Below are 21,143 nucleotides of genomic sequence, written 5' to 3'. Positions count from 1 at the left end.
TAAATCTGCTTGTTTAAAGATCTCTGATTTAGGCATTATTATTCTAAGACCATTCACTGGTCTTAACTTGAGCTCTAAATCCTGTCTTGACATCTTTAATTTTTATTAAAGGACATCTGCTACAGTTTCAACTGGCTTGTGCATTTAGCAAAATGTGCATTTCACAACTGCATACGCAAATTAAGAAAAAACAATAATCCTTACTGATATACACATGGATCTTACTACCTTTCTATAAAAAGTTAGGAATAGGCTTGCTGTTTTTATTGAGATCATTAGATTTCCTCAGCCTGGCCCGAGGCAAGGCTTCTAAAACTGTGATGTTTGTACAGGTAGCCTCACACCTCTCTTTCTTCACCTCCTCCTACTTCCTCATAGCGCCTTTGCCCTGACCCCAGGTGTCTCTGCTTTCACAATACTCTGCAAGCTGCCAAACACCCACCTCCTTCTAACCCCCTTGTGCCCACTGTTTTGTTCACTCTTTAGTACACAGTGCCTCATTATTAAAATTCCTTCTTCTTTATAAAAACCAATGTTCATTCTTGAAGTTCCCAACTCAGTGGATATGATGAGGAAAACTATTCGATTAAAAGAATTAATATTAAGTTGTGAATAAATCTACAGCTTATTTTACAGAAATGTAATTGGTGGAATTACAGACTTAATAGCAATGTAAAAACATTTTAGGGAGTGCAGAGAAATTTAAGAAGGTACAAGTCACTTAAAGGGCCTGTTTGCTTTATAGCCTTGCTGCTTAAAGTATGGTCCTAGGACCAACAGCAATGACATCAGCTGGGAGCTTGTTAGAAATAAGAACCTCAGTTCCACTTGTCAGAATTTGCATTTTAACAAGATAGGGGAAACTCGGGGTAGTTTGTATGTATTTTAAAGTTTGAGAAGCACTCGTTTATAGTATTCCAAGTAGGCAAACACCTTTTCTCCTCTTTAATTTAAAATGGAGTCAGCTGTTGGTTATGTTCAGTTTATTGCTAATCTCTTTTTTTTTCCCAAACAAAAGGTTTTTCATATTTATTACTGAACCAGCCTGGTAGTGCAGAGCATATTCATCAATACTAATTTTTGCAATTAAACATGTCCAACTGTCCAGATAGTGGTGACGTTTCCAGCTTGATATGATCAGATGATAGTGACCTTGATACTGAATGGATGTGCGTGCCATCCCATGTGCAAATCCTTATAGACCCAGGTTGGTTCTTCTCCAATGTGTCCTTTTGGTGTTGTAGCTGATTACCAGTTTTCATCCAAATCCACTGGGGAATGAGACAGTTTGGCTTTTGTTTCTTGGCCAGGAATTACTTGATCCTGAAAGTCTTGTGAGAAGACATGGTGAGAAATTTAGTCCTATTATTAATCTTTAAAATATATGTTTATGTTGCATACATTCTTATATTTATGATAATTTTCATAAAATTTGAAAAAAACATACATTTATATAAAAGGCGGGCCTATAAAAGGCTGCAATCTCAGCACTTTGGGAGGCCGAGGTGGGTGGATCACCTGAGGTCAGGAGTTCAAGACCAGCCTGGCCAACATGATGAAAACCCGTCTCTACTAAAAAATACAAAAAATTAGCCAGGCGTGGTGGCGGGTGCCTTGGGAGGTTACTACTTGGGAGGCTGAGGCAGGATAATTGCTTGAACCCAGGAGGGAGAGGCTGCAGTGAGCCAAGATTGCACCACTGCACTCCAGCCTGAGGAACAGAGCAAGAATCCGTCTCTAAATAAATAAATAAAAGGCTTGGTCATATGTATGAGCCAGTAAAACCAACAGGAATCTGTTTTCCCCTAGAAAGTCTATTAACCAAGAATACAAATAGGAAACTTGTATTCTCCTCTACTGATAGACCTTTAAACATTTTTTATAGTACCATTGATACGATAGACTAGAATGCAAAATTTACATCCATTTCAAAGATAAAATAAGCAGGATGCAGTGGCTCATGCCTATAATCCCAGCACTTGGGCAGGCTGTGGCAGGATGATTGCTTGAGCCCAGGGGTTCAAGACCAGCCTGGGCAACATAGCAAGACTCCATCACTACAAAAAAAAATTAGCTGAACATGGTGGTGGGCACTTTTAGTCCTTGTTAATTAAGAGACTGAGGTGGGAGGATTGCTTGGACTAGGAGATTGAGGCTGCAGTGAGCCATGATAGTGCCACTCCAGACTGGGCAACAGAGTAAGATCCTGTTTCAAAAAAATAAAAATAAAAGATAAAACAGACTAAGTGGGGACATGGGGCCAAATGCCTACATTCCTTGGCAGGTGGGGCCTTCAAATTTATCCTTTCTCTGTAGAGGCTATTTGGACAAAAAAGTTTGAAAATCGGTCAGGTGCAGTGGCTCAAGCATGTAATCCCAGCACTTTGGGAGGCCAAGACAGGCGGATCACAAGGTCAGGAGATCGAGACCATCCTGGCTAACACGGTGAAACCCCATCTCTACTAAAAAAATACAAAAAACTAGCCGGGCGTGGTGGCGGGTGGCTGTGGTCCCAGCTACTTGGGAGGCTGAGGCAGGAGAATGGCGTAAACCCAGGAGGCGGAGCTTGCAGTGAGCTGAGATCCGGCCACTGCACTCCAGCCTGGGCAACAGAGTGCGACTCCGTCTCAAAAAAAAAAAAAAAAGTTTGAAAATCTCTGGGTCTCCCGGTCCAGTTGATTACTATTATTTCCTGAAGACATTCTGTTTCTTCTGACTTCCATGCTTTTGTCCCTGCCTGCTATTATCTCCAATACAAACCTTTCAAGTCACAAAATTTACTTGATAAGATGGAAGTAGGTGAGAAGCCAACTTGTTCTTGCCTGGCACCAGCACAATTTTGACCTACATTTTGTTTTCTCACAGAAGGAAGATGATCTTAGGTTTGTGCAAGTCTGCCTGACCTGAAATTTGAAGACCTGGATCATAGCTATTTGGTGAAATTAATTGTTGCTTTATATAGATATAGTTATTTAGAATTTATTCAGTCCAACCAACCTATGGGGGACTCTTAACTTCCCAATAGATGGCAATTCATTATATTGCTAAAATTACCACAACTGTTACTTGAATTTTTACTGGATAATCTAATCTAGACAATTAGATTCCATTCTACTGGAACTAACAGGTGGACTGTTAGAATATTGCAAAGAGGAATTTATACAGTTCTACAGAGTGACTTTTTACCTCCAAGTATGAAGTTTAATGTCTTCCTATTTCTCATTCTAAAAGATATGCCAAGAAGACATATGTCTCATTATCACACATTGGACAGCTCAGCTCTGAGTCAGTGACCCTCTCACCTACAGAAATCATCCACTGCGCCAATAGTGAGGCAGGTTGGCTAACCTTGTTTTCTGTTGCTTATGGGGCTTTATATGCCCTGAGGAAAAGAGACTTGAGTTTCAACATCTATCATTTCTGCCTGTTGGATTTCTTAAATCCATTCTATTTAGGAGAAATTTCTTGAGGTGTGCATCCCACTTCCTATACGCATGATTCCGTGATATTCAAAACCTATTTATTGAGTGCCTACGATCACTGTGATAGACACGACCCAGGAGAATCTAAAATGGGTAAGACCATCTCTGTTCTTCAGGAGCTTTATAGTAGTATGTGTGTGTTTATTTGTGTGTATGTGGGAGAATGAAGTGGGGGTTAAAAAGTACATAGAAAACTGTAATATAAGGCAGAACACACATGCTATGTGTAGGCCCACCAATAACATTTCTGGGATTCATATCAAAAGAACAAATTGAGGCCCACATGCCATATACTAAAATCTATAAAAGTTGTAAATCAAATTAACACAGACTACCAAATAAAATATAGCCTCATACCTCAACAAGTAAATTTTCATAGCAACCAAATAGAAAAATGTGTGTAAAGCTATAGTTTTTATATGATTGGAAACAGAAGTGAAATGTCGAAAAACGACAGAATTTAAATATTATTGCATGTGTCCAGATGTTCCACTGATAATCCAGTGGTGTGTGGATGAGAAATAAAATTTTTTAAAGTGTAATTTATATATTGTTATATTTATTCCATAATTTTTATCTTGCTATCATTTCAACAAAATTGTGAATTATGTTATCATCATTAAAGTTTTTGTTTATCTGTATTCTATCTACAGCAATTACCTAGATGTAGTAAAATTTAAAGGGTACAGGCAAGGCACAGTGACTCACGCCTGTAATCACAGCACTTTGGGAGGCCAAGATGGGTGGCTCACTTGAGGTCAGGAGTTCGAGACCAGCCTGGCTAACATGAATAAACCTTGTCTCTACTAAAAATACAAAAATTAGCCGGGTGTGCAGGCAGGTGCCTAGAATCCCAGCTACTTGAGAGGCGGAGGCAGGGGAGTCGCTTGAGCCCGGGATGTGGAGGTTGCAGTAGCCGAGATGGCGCCACTGCATTCCAGCCTGGGTGACAGAGCAGGACTCCATCTCAAAAAGTAAGTAAATAAATAAACAAATAAATAAAGGATACAAAAATTGCATATGTTGAATACATTTTCTTTAAGAATGTCAATGTAGGCCGGACACCGTGGATCATGCCTATAATCCCAGCACTTTAGGAGGCCGAGGCAGGCGGATCACCTGAGATCAAGAGTTCCAGACCAGCCTGGCCAACATAGCAAAACCCTGTCTCTACTTAAAAAAAAAAAATACAAAAATTGGCTGGGCGTGGTGGCGGGCGCCTGTAATCCCAGCTACTCAGGAGGCTGAGATAGGAGAATCGCTTGAACCTGGGAGGTGGGCGCCTGTAATCCCAGCTACTCAGGAGGCTGAGATAGGAGAATCGCTTGAATCTGGGAGGTGGAAATTGCAGTGAGCCGAGATTGTGCCACTGCACTCTAGCCTGGGTGACAGGGCAAGACGTCTCAAAAAATTTAAAAAAAATAAGAATCTCAATATAAAAATGTAAAATAAAAACTACTGGCCAGGCACGGTGGTTCATGTCTATAGTCCCAGAACTTGAGGAGGCTGGGGCCGGCTGATTGCTTGAGTCCAGGAGTTTGAGACCAGCCTGGGCAACATGCCAAAACCCCATCTCTACAAAAAATACAAAAATTATCTGGGCCTGGTGGTATGTGCCTGTAGTCAGTCACAGCTATTCAGGAGGCTGAGGCGGGAGGATTGCTTGAATCACTTGAGCCCAGGAGGTTGAGGCTGCAGTGAGCTGAGATGGTGCCACTGCACCCCAGCCTGGGTAGCAAAGCAAGACCCTGTCTCAAAAAGATTTATTTTATGTTTTAAATTATTTTACTTATAGAATATTTTTATCTATTAAAACTGAGTAGAAAATAAAATTATAACTAATTAATATCAATATTTTAAGTCAAAATTATTTAAATCTGACATTTTGAAATGTTTTGGCCAGGTGTGGTGGCTTGTGCATATAATCTCAGCACTTTGGGAGGCCAAGCCGGGTGGATCACCTGAGGTCAGGAGTTCGAGCCCAGCCTGCAGACATGGTGAAACCCTATCTCTACTAAAAATGCAAAAATTAGCCGGGTGTGATGGCCCATGCCTGTAATCCCAGCTACTAGGGAGGCCAAGGTAGGAAAATTACTTGAACCTGGGAGGCAGAGGTTGCACTGAGCCAAGATTAAGCCACTACACTCCAGCCTGGACAACACAGTGAGACTCCATGTCAAAATAAATAAATAAATATATATTTTTTTTTTTCAGCTAGGGTATTGCATAAAGTACACAAATCTTAAGTATATAATTTGAAGAACTTTATACTTGTGTACATCCACGTAATCATCACCCAGATCAGACACTTAACATCTCTAAGACATCAGCAAGCTCCCTCATGTTGGTTCTCCAAGCTGATAACCCTGCAAAAGGTAACTATCAATCAGATCTCTATCACCAGATAAGAGTTTTGCCTGTTTTTTAACATTATTGAGATATAATTCACAAAATATACAGTTCACCCATTTCAAGTATACAATTCAATGCTTTTTTTAGTATATAAGCAGAGCTGTTCAAACATTACCACAATTTTAGAACATTTTCATCACCCCCAAAAAGAAACTCTGTATCTCCAAACACTCCCCTTTTCCCACCAATTTTCCCAGCTCTAGGCAACTTCCAATCTACTTTCTGTCTGTATGAATTTACCCATTATGGACATTTCATATGAATGGAATCATACAATTTGTCATCCTTTGCAAGAGCTTTTTTCCACTTAGCACATTTTCAAGGTTCATCCATGTTGTAGCACATGTCAGCATTTCTTTTTTTTTAGTGGCTGAATAATATCCCATTGTATAGATATACCGCATTTTAACAATCCATTCATTGGTGGATGAACATTTGGGTTGTCTTCACTTTTTGGCTATTATGAATAATGCTGCTGTGAACATTCTTGTGCGGCCTTAATGTTTCTATTTATCTTGAGTATGTACCTAAGAGTAGAATTGCTAGGTGATATGGTAACTCTATGTTTAATTGCCAAACTCTTTTGTAAAGTAATTGTATGATTTTTACATCTTTTCACTTAAAGTCTGTTTTGTTTGATATGAGTACAGTCACTCCAGCTTTCTTATGGTTGCTCTTTGTATATATTTTTCCATTCTTTTACTTTCAGTCTATGTGTATCTTTTTTTTTTTTTTTTTGAGACGGAGTTTCACTCTTCTTGACCAGGCTGGAGTGCATTGGCGTGATCTTGGCTCACCGCAACCTCCGTCTCCCAGGTTCAAGTGATTCTTGTGCCTCAGCCTCCCTAGTAGCAGGGATTACAGGCACACGCCACCACGCCTGGCTAATTTTGTATTTTTAATAGAGATGGGGTTTCACCATGTTGGTCATGCTGGTCTCGAACTCCTGACCTTAGGTGATCCACCCACCTCTGCCTCCCAAAGTGCTGAGATTACAGGCATGAGCCACCGTGCCCGGCTATATGGTATCTTTGAATGTAAACTGTCTTCTGTAGCCAGGGTACAGTTGGGTCTTTTTCATAAATGCAGTCTGACAATCTCTACCTTTTGATTGGATTTGATTGGATTGCTCAATTAATTAACACTTATTATTATTATTGATATAGTTGGATTTATGTCTGACATTAAATTTTTTTTCTTTATGGACAGAGTCTCCCACTGTCACCCAGGCTGGAGTGCAGTGGCACCAACTAAGCTCACTGCAAGCTCCGCCTCCCGGGTTCACACCAATCTCCTGCCTCAGCCTCCTGAATAGCTGGGACTACAGGCGCCCGCCAAACGCCTGGCTAATTTTTTGTATTTTTAGTAGAGACAGGGTTTCACTGTGTTAGCCAGGATGGTCTCGATCTCCTGACCTTGTGATCTACCCACCTCAGCCTCCCAAAGTGCTGGGATTACAGGCGTGAGCCACTGCACCTGGCCGCCATTAAAATTTTTGTAGGCCAGGCCCAGTGGCTCACGCCTGTAATCCCAGCACTTTGGGAGGCTGAGGTGGGTGGATCACCTGAGGTTAGGAGTTCCAGACCAGCCTGGCCAACATGGTGAAATCTCTACTAACAATTTAAAAAATTAGTCGGGCATGGTGGCGGGTGCCTGTAATCCCAGCTACTCAGGAGGCTGAGGCAGGAGAATTCCTTGAACCTGGGAGGAAGAGGTTGCAGTGAGCCGAGATCACACCATTCCACCATAGCCTGGGCAACAAGAGTGAAACTCCATTTCAAAAGAAAAAACATTTTTTTTTCTTTTGTTTCTATCTCTCATGTGTTTTTTATTTTTATTATTATTATTTTTGAGATGGAGTCTCATTCTGTCGCCCAGGCTGGAGTGCAGTGGCGCGATCTTGGCTCAGGGCAACCTCCACCTCCCGGGTTCATTCACATCATTCTCCTGCCTCAGCCTCCCGAGTAGCTGGGACTACAGGCTCCCGCCACCATGCCTGGCTAATTTTTTGTATTTTAGTAGAGACAGGGTTTCACTGTGTTAAACAGGATGGTCTTGATTGCCTGACCTCGTGATCTGCCTGCCTTGGCCTCCCAAAGTGCTAGGATTATAGGCGTGAGCCACCACGCCCCATCAGCTCTCATGTCTTTTTATTCTTCTCTTCCTCCTTTACTTTTTTTTTAAGTGAATATTTCCTAGTGTAACATTTTAATTCCTTTACTTATTTTTTTTACTACATTTCCCTCCCCTCCCCTCCCCTTCCCTTCGCAAGAGCTTTTTTTCACTTAGCACATTTTCAAGGTCCATCCATGTTGTAGCACGTCAGCACCTGGTGTGTGTGTTTTTTTTTTTTAATGGCTGAATACTGTCCCATTGTATAGATATACCACATTTTAACAATCCATTCATTAGTGGATGAACATTTGGGTTATCTCCACTTTTTGGCTATTATGAATAATGCTGCTGTGAACATTCTTTTTTTTTTTTTTTTTTTTGAGACGGAGTCTTGTTCTGTTGCCCAGGCTGGAGTGCAGTGGCCGGATCTCAGCTCACTACAAGCTCCGCCTCCCGGGTTTACGCCATTCTCCTGCCTCAGCCTCCCGAGTAGCTGGGACTACATGTGCCTGCCACCTCGCCTGGCTAGTTTTTTTTTTGTATTTCTTAGTAGAGACGGGGTTTCACCGTGTTAGCCAGGGTGGTCTCGATCTCCTGACCTCGTGATCCACCCGTCTCGGCCTCCCAAAGTGCTGGGATTACAGGCTTGTGAACATTCTTGTACAAGCTTTTGTGTGGCCCCTTCCCTCCCCTCCCCTCCCCTTCCCTTCCCTTCCCTTGACAGAATCTCACTGTGTAGCCCAGGTTGGAGTGCAGTGGCACGATTTCAGCTCACTGCAACCTCGGCCTTAAGGGGTCAAGCAATTCTCGTGCCTCAGCCTCCAGAGTAGCTGGGATTACAGGTGTGCACCACCATGTGTGGTTAATTTTTGTATTTTTGGTAGAGACGGGTTTCACCATGTTGGCCAGGCTAGTCTCAAACTCCCGACCTCAAGTGATCCTCATGCCTCAGCCTCCCAAGGTGCTAGGATTACAGGTGTGAGCCACCGCGCCCAGCCTTATATTTGTATTTTCTTAGTGTTCACTGTTGGGCTTACCGTATCATCTTAACTGAGCGGAGTGTTGTTCAGATTTATTCCAAGTTAATTCCTGTGAGATAAAGAAATACTATTCCTGGCCAGGCACGGTGGCTCACACCTGTAATCCCAGCACTTTGGGAGGCTGAGGCAGGTGGATCATGAGGTCAGGAGATTGAGACCATCCTGGCTAACATGGTGAAACCCCATCTCTACTAAAAAATACAAAAAATTAGCCGGGCATGGTGGCAGGTGCCTAGTAGTCCCAGCTACTCGGGAGGCTGAGGCAGGAGATTGATGCAGAGGCAGAGGTTGCAGTGAGCCGAGATCACACCACTGCACTCCAGCCTGGGCAACAGAGCGAGACTCTATCTCAGAAAAAATGAAAAAAAAAATACTATTCCTATACAGTAGTATTCCCTCTTTCTCTTTTTGTATTAATATTGTTATACCAATTATATCTATATGTGGCTATATATTTATACCTATAAATCTTTATTAACTTGTTACCTTATAGAATTTTATCTCTATTAAAGAAGATGTGGCTCAGAGCGGTGGCTCATGCCTGTAATCTCAGCACTTTGGGAGGCTGAGACGGGTGGATCATGAGGTCAGGAGATCGAGACCATCCTGACTAACATGGTGAAACCCCATCTCTACTAAAAATACAAAAAAAAATTAGCCGGGCTTGGTGGCAGGTGCCTGTAGTCGCAGCTACTTGGGAGGCTGAGGCAGGAGAATGACATGAACCTGGGAGGCGGAGCTTTCAGTGAGCTGAGATCCCGCCACTGCACTCCAGCCTGGGTGACAGAGCAAGACTCTGTCAAAAAAAAAAAAAAAAGAAGAAGCTGTGAAAAGAAAAGAGAGCAAGTATATATTTATAGAGTCGTTATATTAACCTTCCTATTTACCATTTCTTATTCTCTTTATTAGTTCCTGTGGATTCCAGAGTTACCATCTTGCTATAGCTTTGCTCCTACCTACCTCATTTGTGTTGTTATTGCTAAATATGTTACATTCCTCTAACAATTCAAAACATATATACTGGTTTCTATAATTGCTTTTTAAATCAAGTAAGAGAGGAAAGAAGAAGTAGTATACTATTTTTTTTGTAATTACATAATTACCTTTACCAGTGCTCTTTGTTCTTTTCACATAAATTCAAATTACTGGAGCCACTTGCTTTCAGCCTGAAGAACTTCCTTTATTAGGTCTTGTAAGGTGGGTCTGCTAGCCAAAAAAAAAAGAAAAAAATTTATCTTTTTGTTTATCAGTGAATGTCTTTATTTTGCCCTTATATTTGAAAGATAGTTTTCCTGGCTCTCAGATTCTTGGTTGACAGGTCTTTTTTTTCCCTTTCCTTCAGCTCTTGAAACACATCATCCCATTGCTTTCTGGCCCCCATTGATTCTGATGAGAAGTTAGCTGTTAATCTTATTGGGTTTCCCAATAAGTTACTACTTTCAAGATTTTCTCCTTGTCTTAGGCTTTCACCATTTTTATGGTGATGTGTCTAGGTGTAGATTTTTTTGAGTTTGTACTACTTGGTTTGGTTTTGTTTTTTTTGAGGCTGAGTCTTGCTTTATCAACCAGGCTGGAGGGCAGTGGTGTGATCTTGGCTCACTGCAACCTCCACCTCCCAGGTTCGAGTAATTCTTATGCCTCAGCCACATGAGTACCTGGGATTACAGGCATGCACCACCATGCATGGCTAATTTTTGTAATATTAGTAGAGATGGGGTTTCACCATGTTGACCAGGCTGGTCTCGAATCCCTGGTCACAAGCAATACACCCCCCTCAGCCTGCCAAAGTGCTGGGATTATAGGTGTGAGCCACCACACCTGACTGAGTTTGTCCTATCTGGAATTTGTTGAGCTTCCTGGATGTTTAGATGAATGTTTCTCATCAAATCTGGGAATTTTTCAGCCACCACTTCTTTGAATAAGTATTTTTTTTCCTGTTCCTTTATCCTCCCCTTCTGGTACTCGCATTAAATATATGTTGATGCACTTAATGGAGTCTCACATTTCTCTGAGGCCCTGTTTCCTTTTCTGCATTTTGTTCTTCCTCTGTGTTCTTTGAATTGCATTATCTCTATTGATATATATTCAAGTTTGACTTGTGCTGTCAGTTAAAATGTACTGTTGAGGTCCTCCAGAAAAATTTTCATTTCAATTGTACCTTCAATTATTGACTTTCCATTTGGCTCCTTAAAAATATTTTATATGGCTTTATTGATATTCTCTATTTGATGAGACATTGACCCTATAGCTTCATTTACTTTTTTTTTTTTTTTTTTGAGGAGTCTTGCTCATTGCCCAGGCTAGAGTGCAGTAGCACAATCTCAGCTCACTGCAACCTCCACCTCCCAGGTTCAAGCAATTCTCCTGCCTCAGCCTCCTGAGTAGCTGGGACTACAGGTGAATACCATGATGCCCAACTAATTTTTTGTATTTTTAGTAGAGACGAGGTTTCACTGTGTTAGCTAGGATGGTCTTGATCTCCTGAACTCGTGATCTACCTGCCTCAGCCTCCCAAGGTGCTGGGATTACAGGTATCAGCCACCATGCAGGCTCCTTTTTTTTTTTTTTTTTTGAGATGGAGTTTTGCTCTGTTGCCCAGGCTGGAGTACAATGGCACAATCTTGGCTCACTGCAACCTCTGCCTCCTGGGTTCAAGCGATTCTCCTGCCTCAGCCTCCTGAGTAGCTGAGGCACCCACCACCATGCCTGGCTATTTTTTGTATTTTTAATAGAGATGGGGTTTCGCCATGTTGGCCAGGCTGGTCTCGAACTCCTGACCTCAGGAGATCTGCCTGCTTTGGCCTCCCAAAGTGCTGGGATTACAGGTGTGAGCCACTGTGCCCAGCCTCTTTACTTTTTAAAGCATAGTTTTCTTTTGTTCTTTGAATTGTTTGTTAAATCTGACATCTGGGCCCTCACACAGGTATTTCTGTTGCCTGTTTTTGTGTTTGTTTTCCTTGTATAAGAGTCACACTTTTCTGTTTCTTTTAATGTACCATAATTTTGTTGTTGTTATTGAAAACTGGACATTTAGTCCATAGCAACTCTGGATACTGACTCCCTTTACCCTTCTCCAGAGCTTGTTTTTATTATGGTTATTGTCATTTATTTATTTATTTATTTATTTATTTATTTATTTATTTTAGGGACATAGCTGTTTTAGTGAAGTCTATTTTCCCTGCAATGTGAAGCTTTTTGTGTCACTCCTTGGAGGACTGTCCTGGGATGCTGTGATTTCAGCAAAGCTCTCATCCTATCTCTTTCTTGATTTCTCTTTAAAGCTGGATGCTTTATTGGTTATCACATCCAGCTATTAGGCTGCACTAATTGCCTGCTGTTTTTCACTAATTGTTGTTTTCAACAATTCTCGGGGACATAAATTGTTCCATAAACAGGTTTAATTAAATTCAGGCAGGAGTAGATTTTGAAGCCATTCTTTTGGGTTTGTTTTGACCTCAGGTGAGCTCTTTGTTGTGGTAGCTAATGAAGAATTTTGTGGAAATACAAGAGTTTTGAGAAGCAGTTGGCATTTGAACTACATCTTTAAAAGTGAATTGGATTTCAACAGGCAGAGATGTAAGGGTAAAGGTAAACTGCAAATGAGGTAAGAGAATTATCCAAGATTCAAATCATGGGCATTGAAGATAAAAAAGAGAATTATCAAAGACACAGAGCCAAGGAATCATGGTATTCTCATTCTGACTGTATATGAATATGAGTATAGTGGAAGATACAAGTGAAAAAATATTTGCTTAGTATTTTAATCTTTGGACTTTAGATCCATACTATGAAGGGTCTTGAATGCTTTCTCAAAAATTTGTGCCTAATTCGGTAGGTAATAGCTAGTGTATTCATTAGAGCTAGGTCCAGTTGCATTAAAAGGAGAGCCATATAAGGCCAGGCACGGTGGCTCACACCTGTAATCCCAGCACTTTGGGAGGCCGAGGCGGGCAGATCTCCTGAGGTCAGGCATTCGAGACCAGTCTAGTCAACATGGAGAGACCCAGTCTCTACTAAAAATACAAAAATTAGCCAGGTGTCCTGATGTGCACCTGTAATCCCAGCTACTCAGGAGGCTGAGGCTGGAGAATCACTTGAACCCAGGAGGTGGAGGTTGCAGTGACTTGAGATCGCAACACTGCACTCCAGACTAGGCAACAGAGCCAGACTCCATCTCAAAACAAAAACAAAAACAAAAACAAAAACGAAACAAACAAAAAAAAGCACTGCTCTAAAAAATAAAGTGTATAGGCCTGGCATGCATTGTGGCTCATACCTGTAATCCCAGCACTTTGGGAGGCCGAGGCGGGCGGATTACCTGAGGTCAGGAGTTTGAGACAAGACTGGCCAACATGGTGAAACCTCGTCTCTGCTAAAAATACAAAAATTAGCCACATGTGATGGTGCAAGCCTGTACTCCCAGCTGCTTGGTAAGCTGAGGCAGGAGAATCACTTGAACCTGGGAGGCAGAGGTTGCAGTGAGCCGAGACTGTATCACTGCACTCCAGTCTGGGCTACAGAGTAAGACTCTGTCTCAAAACATGAAAAAGAAAAAGAAGAGTCATATAAATGGCTAAACAAAATTAGAATTTATTTCTGTGTCATATAAAGCAGTCTGGAGATAGACAACTCAGCACTCCCATCAAGACTCCACAGTCACTCACTCATTCTCTCTTTCTGTTCTACTCTTCTTAGTCATTAATTTCATCCTCATAGTTTCCTTGTGGTCTGAAATGGTGGCTGGGGATCCAAATATTATATTTATTTCCTAGACAAATAAAGAAAAAGGGTTAGAGACACAAAAACATGCAATTCCCAGATGAGTTATCACCCCTTTACAGTTTTCCTGAAAACCCATCGAATACATTCTATTTACATTTCAGTGGATACCTCACACTATAGGGAAAGCTAGACATTCTGGCTTTTTTTTTTTTCTGAGATAGAGTCTCACTCTGTCGCCAGGCTGGAGTGCGGTGGCGTGATTTTGGCTCACTGCAACCTCTGCCTCCTGGGTTCAAGCGATTCTCCTGCCTCAGCCTCCTCAGTAGCTGTGGTTACAGGCGCATACCACCACGCCCGGCTAATTTTTTTTGTATTTTTAGTAGACACGGGGTTTCACCATGTTGGCCAGGATGGTCTTGATCTCTTGACCTCGTCATTTGCCTGCCTTGGCCTTCCAAAGTGCTGGGATTACAGGCGTGAGCTACTGCGCCCTGCCCCCCCTTTTTTTTTAAGACGGAGTCTTGCTGTGTTGCCCAGGCTGCAATGCAGTGGCACGATCTCAGTTCACTACAACCTCCACCTCCTAGGTTCAAGCAATTCTCCTGCCTCAGCCTCCTGAGTAGCTGGGATTACAGGCGTCTGCCACCATGCCCAGCTCATTTTTGGTATTTTTAGTAGAGATGGGGTTTCATCATGTTGGCCAGGCTGGTCTTGAACTCCTGACCTCAGATGATCCGCCCACTTCGGCCTCCCAAGGTTCTGGGATTACAAGCGTGAGCCACCATGCCTGGCCCACTCTGGCCTTCTAACCAGGCACACTCGCTACTGTCCAGAATAAAATAAAAATTCTGTTACTAAAGAAAAAGAGAAAATGGATATTGAGTAAGCGGCTAGCAGTCTCTGATATAGGGAGCTATCGAAGCTTTTTGAGTAGGGTAATCACACAATTCTAGCATTGTTCTGGGAAGACTGGTCGGGTTGCTGAGGAAATAATAAAGTTGTGGATACTTGTTAGGGTGCAATTGTGACTGAAATTACAGGTGAGAAGCAAAAATAACCTTAACTAGGACAGTGGCATGTAAGATAGAAAGGATATCCTAAAATGAAAAAGTCTGGGAAAGGGAGGATCACAGATAAAAATTTGTTTTTGAAAAGTTGTTGCAAGACTTTGGTAGGAAAAGCTATTAAAATCACTTTTCCCTAGGTAAGAAAAAATGTTGGAAATAGAAAACAAGAGGTAAGTTTCCCTGGGCCTGCATGTCATCCAACATTTTAACATATAATGTGAACATGGAAATACACAGGAAAAACACTGGGTTTACACATCACTTTGTAGAGTAATACCAATCTGACAGGAATTAAAAAAAAAAAAGAGCTGGTTGCAGTGGTGTACACCTGTAATCTCAGCTACTTAGGAGGCTGAGGCAGGAGGATTGCTTGAGCCCAGGAGTTTGAGTCCAGGCTGGGCAACGTAGTGAGACCTAGTCTTACTATGTTTTTTTTTTTTTTTTTTTTGTCGTTTTTGAGACAGGGTCTTGCTCTGTCGCCCAGGCTGGAATACAGTGGTGCGATCTCAGCTTACTGTAACTTCTGCCTCCCAGGTTCAAGCAATTATCCTGCCTCAGCCTCCCAAGTAGCTGGGATTACAGACATGTACCACCACACCCAGCTAATTTTTGTATTTTTAGTAAAGATAGGTTTTGCCACGTTGGCCAGGCTGGTTTTGAACTCCCAACTTCAAGTGATCCACACACCTTGGCTTCCCAAAGTGCTGAAATTACAGGCATAAGACAGTGAGCCCGGCCCCATGATGTTGATAATTACTTTTTTTTTTTTTTTTCAAGAGAGCAACTTCCTTAAGAAAAAAAAGGGAAAAAGCTCAAGAGACTGGCTGAGCAAGTAAAACTGACCTTCGACATAGAGAAGTGTGAGTTAGACTGAAGGGAAAATTGTACTCGTAATGTAGCTGGGCTCTGAGATATAATTTATAATCCTAGTAACATGTCTTAGAGTCATTGTCAACAGCTCAATATTTTCCTGTGGCCTCAAAGGACCCCAAGGTTAACCAATATTGGAAAGGCACAACGAAACAGACAGAAAAATTTGACCCTACCATTATACTATGCCATGGTGCATCAAATCATCTAAACCTTAAGGAAAACATAATTGCCTAAAGATATGAAGATGGTCAAGCAAGGTATTTATTAGTTATGGAGGCCAAAAGAGAAGCTGTAGTATGATAGTCCAGAAAGCCTGGGAATTTTCAATATTCAAACGGTGAAGGTTTAAAAGGAATGTAATTAAAGTACGTAAAATTATAACAAAAGTTTACTAAAGACAGAAAATTGACTCAGGCATACTTTGTGAACTCAGAAAGAGGAATACACTTGGGCTAAACAAAATTAAGTTCTATTTTGCTTACCAGGTAATACATTAATTACTTCTAATTAATATATAGATCACCAAGATAGGTCACCAATAAATAGATCACCAATATATAGGTCACCAATAAAGCCCTTAAAAAATAATATCAATACCAACAGTGAACTGTAATGTAAACTATGAACATTGGGTGATAATGATGTGTCCATGTAAGTTCATCAATTGGAATAAATGTACCACTCAGGTGGGGGATGTTGACAATGGGGGAGGCTATATGTACACTTATGGTGGTAGGTAGTAAATATACATTCTGCTTAATTTTCCCATAAACCTAAAACTGCTCTAAGCCGTGTGGGGTGGCTCAAGCCTGTAATCCCAGCACTTTGAGAGGCTGAGGCAGGCAGATCACTTGAGTTCAGGAGTTCGAGATCAGCCTGGCCAACATGATGAAACCCTGTCACTGCTAAAAATACAAAAAATTAGCCGGGTGTGGTGACACACACCTGTAATCCCAGCTACTTGAGAGGCTGAGACAGGAGAATCACTTGAACCCGGGAGGCAGAGGTTGCAGTGACCCAAGATCGTGCCACTGCACTCCAGTCTGGGCAATAGAGCCAGACTCCATCTCAAAAAAAAAAAAAAAAAAAAAAAAAAAACCTGGGCCAGGTGCAGTGACTCACACCTGCCTGTAATCCCAGTGCTTTGGGAGGCTAGGTTGGGTGTTCACTTGAGATCGAGAGGTCCGGAGATAGAGACCATCCTGGCTAACATAGTGAAAACCCGCCTCTACTAAAAATACAAAAAAAAATTTAGCCAGGCGTGGTGGCGGGTGCCTGTAGTCCCAGCTACTCAGGAGGCTGAGGTAGGAGAATGGCTTGAACCCGGGAGGCAGAGCTTACATGAGCCGAGATCGCACCATTGCACTCCAGCCTGGGTGACAGAGCAAGACTCTGTCTCAAAAAACAAAACAAAACAAAACAAACCTGCTTTAAAAAATAAAGTATGTAGGCCTGGCATGTGTGGTGGCTCATGCCTGTAACCCCAGCACTTTGGGAGTCCAAGGCGGGCAGATTACCTGAGGTCAGGAGTTTGAGACCAGCCTGGCCAACATGGTGAAACTCTGTCTCTACTAAAAATACAAAAATTAGCCAGGATTTTAGATGCCTGTAATCCCAGCTACTTGGGAGGCTGAGGCAGGAGAATCACTTGAACCTGGGAGGCAGAGGTGTTGCAGTAAGCCAAGATCGTGCCATTGCACTCCAGCCTGGGCAACAGAGCGAGACTCCATCTTAAAAAAAAAAAAAAAAAGAGTGTATTAAGAAAAATTCACAAATGCAAAATCTTCAGTGAAAAAATTCCATATCTGAATGTGTCTGTATGCATAAAGAATTGTGTGAAAGAATGGACACCAAAATGTTAAAGTATTAAAGGTGATTATTTCATTTTGAGTCATTATTTTCTTCCTTAATAATTATATATGTTTTCTGAATTTTTCAGCAAGCTTGTGGTTTCGTTTATTTGTTTGTTTGTCTTCTGAGACAGAATCTCACTCTTTTGCCCAGGTTTAAGTGCAGTGGCATAATGTTGACTCACTGAAACCTCTGCCTCGCGGGTTCAAGTGATTCTTATGCCTCAAGCCTCCTGAGTAGCTGGGATTACAGGCGTGAGCCACCACACCTGGCTAATTTTTGTATTTTTAGTAGAGATGGGATTTTGCCATGTTGGCCAGGCTGGTATCAAACTCCTGGTCTCAAGTGAACCACCCAACCTAGCCTCCCAAAGCACTGGGATTACAGACGTGAGCCACCGTGTCTGGCCAAGCTTGTGTTATTTATCTAATAAGGAATACATCTGTCTTCCTCTTGGAAATAAAAACAATACATATTAGGCTAATAAAGAAAACTAGCCCCTTCCTGTTGGAGAAATAATCTTAGCCCCTTCCTGTTGGAGAAAGAATCATAGGGAATAAATTCTGGTAGTGTCAGAAAAGAGGAACTAGGTCACTGGCAAGCACAGCTGTGTGGCAGCTATTCCATTCCTACATGGGACAGTCAGGTGGTAGAATCCATTCACCAGTGGTGCTTGAGAAACTCTTGATGCTGTTTCCTTATGTGCATACATCTTTGAACTATCATTACATCTCTGGTGGTGCCTAGAATGTACTTTGCTATTTAGAGCTAGAGAAAATTCATGTAGGCAAGATGGATTTTCTTAACCAGCATAGATTGCTCTCTCCCTTGTATATAAAGACTTCTGCTTGCAGAAAAACAAGTGATGATATAGCTTGAAAGATGACTGGATCAGGTGGGCGCCATGGCTCATGCCTGTAATCCCAGCACTTTGGGAGGCCGAGGCAGGTTGATCACCTGAGGTCAGGAGTTCGAGACCAGTCTGGCCAACATAGTGAAACCCTGTCTCCACTAAAAATCCAAAAAATTAGCCAAGCATGGTGGTACATGCCTGTAATCCCAGCTACTCAGGAGGCTGAGGCAGGAGAATCACTTGAACCCGGGAGGCGGAGGTTGCAGTGAGCCAAGATCACGCCACTGCACTCCAGCCTGAGCAAAAAGAGCTAAACTCTTTCTCAAAAAAAAAGGAAGGAAGGAAGGAAGGAAGGAAAAGAAGAAAGAAAGAAAGAAAGAAAGAAAGAAAGAAAGAAAGAAAGAAAGAAAGAGGAAGGAAGGAAGGAAGGAAGGAAGGAAGGAAGGAAGGAAGGAAGGAAGGAAGGAAGGAAGGGAGGGAGAATCACTGAGAAGAGGAATGTGTCAGACCCCTGTTGTCTTCGAGGTTGACCCACACTCTAGGACCTCATGCTTTCAGTTACTTTCTTAATTCATTCAATCTCTTTATTGGGTAACCCATAGATATTGTGTTAGGTGCTTTGGGATATAAACAAGACAGGATTCCAGCCCTTCAAGAGTTTTCAGAAACGTTCCAATGAAGGTCTGTGTCCTGGTTTACACCCTTGCCTCACTGTCTTACTCAATCACAAAACCTTAACTCCAGATTAATCTGTTTTCCCTATGCTTGAGTGAACGCCAATGGCGAAATTATACATACTTGGGATGGGGTAAAGATTTATTGCCTGTTTGGTATCCCTAAGGGAGTTGTGGTCCTTTGAAGAGCTGAGATGTTTTGTTTGTGTTTTAAAAAGGCTGGTTTGATTTTTGTTCAGTTTCCCTTTTTGTCTCCCCTATAGAACCCAGTGCCTTCTGGCAGTAGGGCTCAGTTCTAGGCCTTAGCCATTGTTCTTTTTCTTCTCTACAGCAACGTTTAGCTGCATCTCTGGATAGAGTATTAGATGGCTTTTATCTTTGTATTTTTCTGTATTTGATTTTATTTTCTGCCAATATGCATTGTTGATAGAAAACACGTGAAAGCTACTTTATTGTCAAAACAGAAGGAAAGTTCATTGCTTCTTGTTCTATTCTTTCAGGTTTTAGTAGAAGGTGAAATAACGCAGTTTAAATATTAACCCAGGTAAAGCTTATTCTGGCTCCTTTTCCTGGATGTATTTTCTTATCTCGGTCAGCATTAACTCTACCCACCCGGACTGCTAAGTCATAAATCCTGGATACATCCTTAATACCTCCCCGCCACCATCCAAACACTATCTAATTCTGTCAATTGTCACTTTAACTATCTTTCAAATATGTCCCTTTCTTTCTTTCTGCCTTAGTTTGCTACTGCCTTAGTTTAGGCTTTTATCATCTCTCACTTGTATTACCACATCACCCTTCTAATTGATCTCTCCACCTCCAGTTGCATCTCCTCCAGTACAGTCTCCTAAATCATAACTCCCCTCTACTTAACATCCTTCACTGGCTCCCCACTCTCTATAAGAATATGAATCAGTCTGGGCAATATAGTGAGACCCTGTCTCTACAAAAAAAAAAAAAAAAAAAATTAAGCCGGGCGCTGTGGCTCACGCCTGTAATCTCAGCATTTTGGGAGGCCGAGGCAGGCAGATCACCTGAGGTCAGGAGTTCAAGACTAGCCTGACCAATATGGAGAAACCCTGTCTCTACTAAAAATACAAAATTAGCCAGGTGTGGTGGCGCATGCCTGTAATCCCAGCTACTTGGGAGGCTGAGGCAGGAGAATTGCTTGAACCTGGGAGGCAGAAGTTGCGGTGAGCCGAGATTGCGCCACTGCACTCCAGCCTGGGCAACAAGAGCAAAACTCCATCTCAAAAATAAAATAAAATAAATTAGTCAGTCATGGTGGTGGGTGCTTGTGGTCTCAACCACTTGAGAGGCTGAGATGGGAGGATTGCTTGAGTCTGGGAGGCAGAGGTTGCAATGAGTCCAGATTTGCACCCTTGCCTGGGTGACAGTGAGGCCCTGTCCACACCCCACCCCATCAAAAAAAAAAAAAAAAAGAGAGTATGGCTCAGAACGTCTCAACATGGTCTACAAACTTTTTAAGTCCTGACACTGGCTTTACTCCTGGCCCCTTTAACGATACTTATGACTTCCTTCATGTCTCCTGGATGGTTCTGTCTCCTTATTGCCTTGTGGCCTTTGACCTTGATTTTTTTTTCCTTTGTTTGGAATGTTCCTCCTCCCTACCCTGACAAAAAAACTCCTCTACTGGTTCAGAAAACTGGGCTCAGTTAGCCTTCCTCCATTCTCTCTTCCCTCTCCTCCAACTGCCAGCTGTGATAATCATTAACCTGCTCCCACTGTATTCAGAAGATCATAACATAAACAATAATAACAGCGGTTAGGCAGGCCTCGTGGCTCACACCTTTAATCACAGCTAGTTAGAAGGCTGCTGCAGGAGGACAGTTTGAGTCCAGAACTTTGAGGCTGCAGTGAGCTACAATCATGCCATTGCACTCCAACCTGTGTGATGGAGCAAGAAACCTGTCTCCAAAACTAAGAATAAAAATAAAATAACATTAACTATTAAAACTGGTTGAGCACTTCTATATACCAGCGTCTACATGTGAAGCTTTGCCGGGTGCGGTGGCTCACACCTGTAACCC

The 21,143-nt window shown here is 42.0% G+C and overlaps 1 pseudogene; it reads right to left on the bottom strand.

Moving 5' to 3' along the window:
• Nucleotides 1–995: 995 nt before the first annotated feature.
• LOC112610525 lies at nt 996–1,346 on the bottom strand (annotated as a pseudogene).
• Between the last annotated feature and the right edge of the window lie 19,797 nt (nt 1,347–21,143).

Source organism: Theropithecus gelada, chromosome 1, assembly GCF_003255815.1.
Source record: "Theropithecus gelada isolate Dixy chromosome 1, Tgel_1.0, whole genome shotgun sequence".
Classification (NCBI taxonomy): Eukaryota; Metazoa; Chordata; class Mammalia; order Primates; family Cercopithecidae; genus Theropithecus; species Theropithecus gelada.
This window is presented reverse-complemented; position numbering and strand designations above follow the sequence as displayed.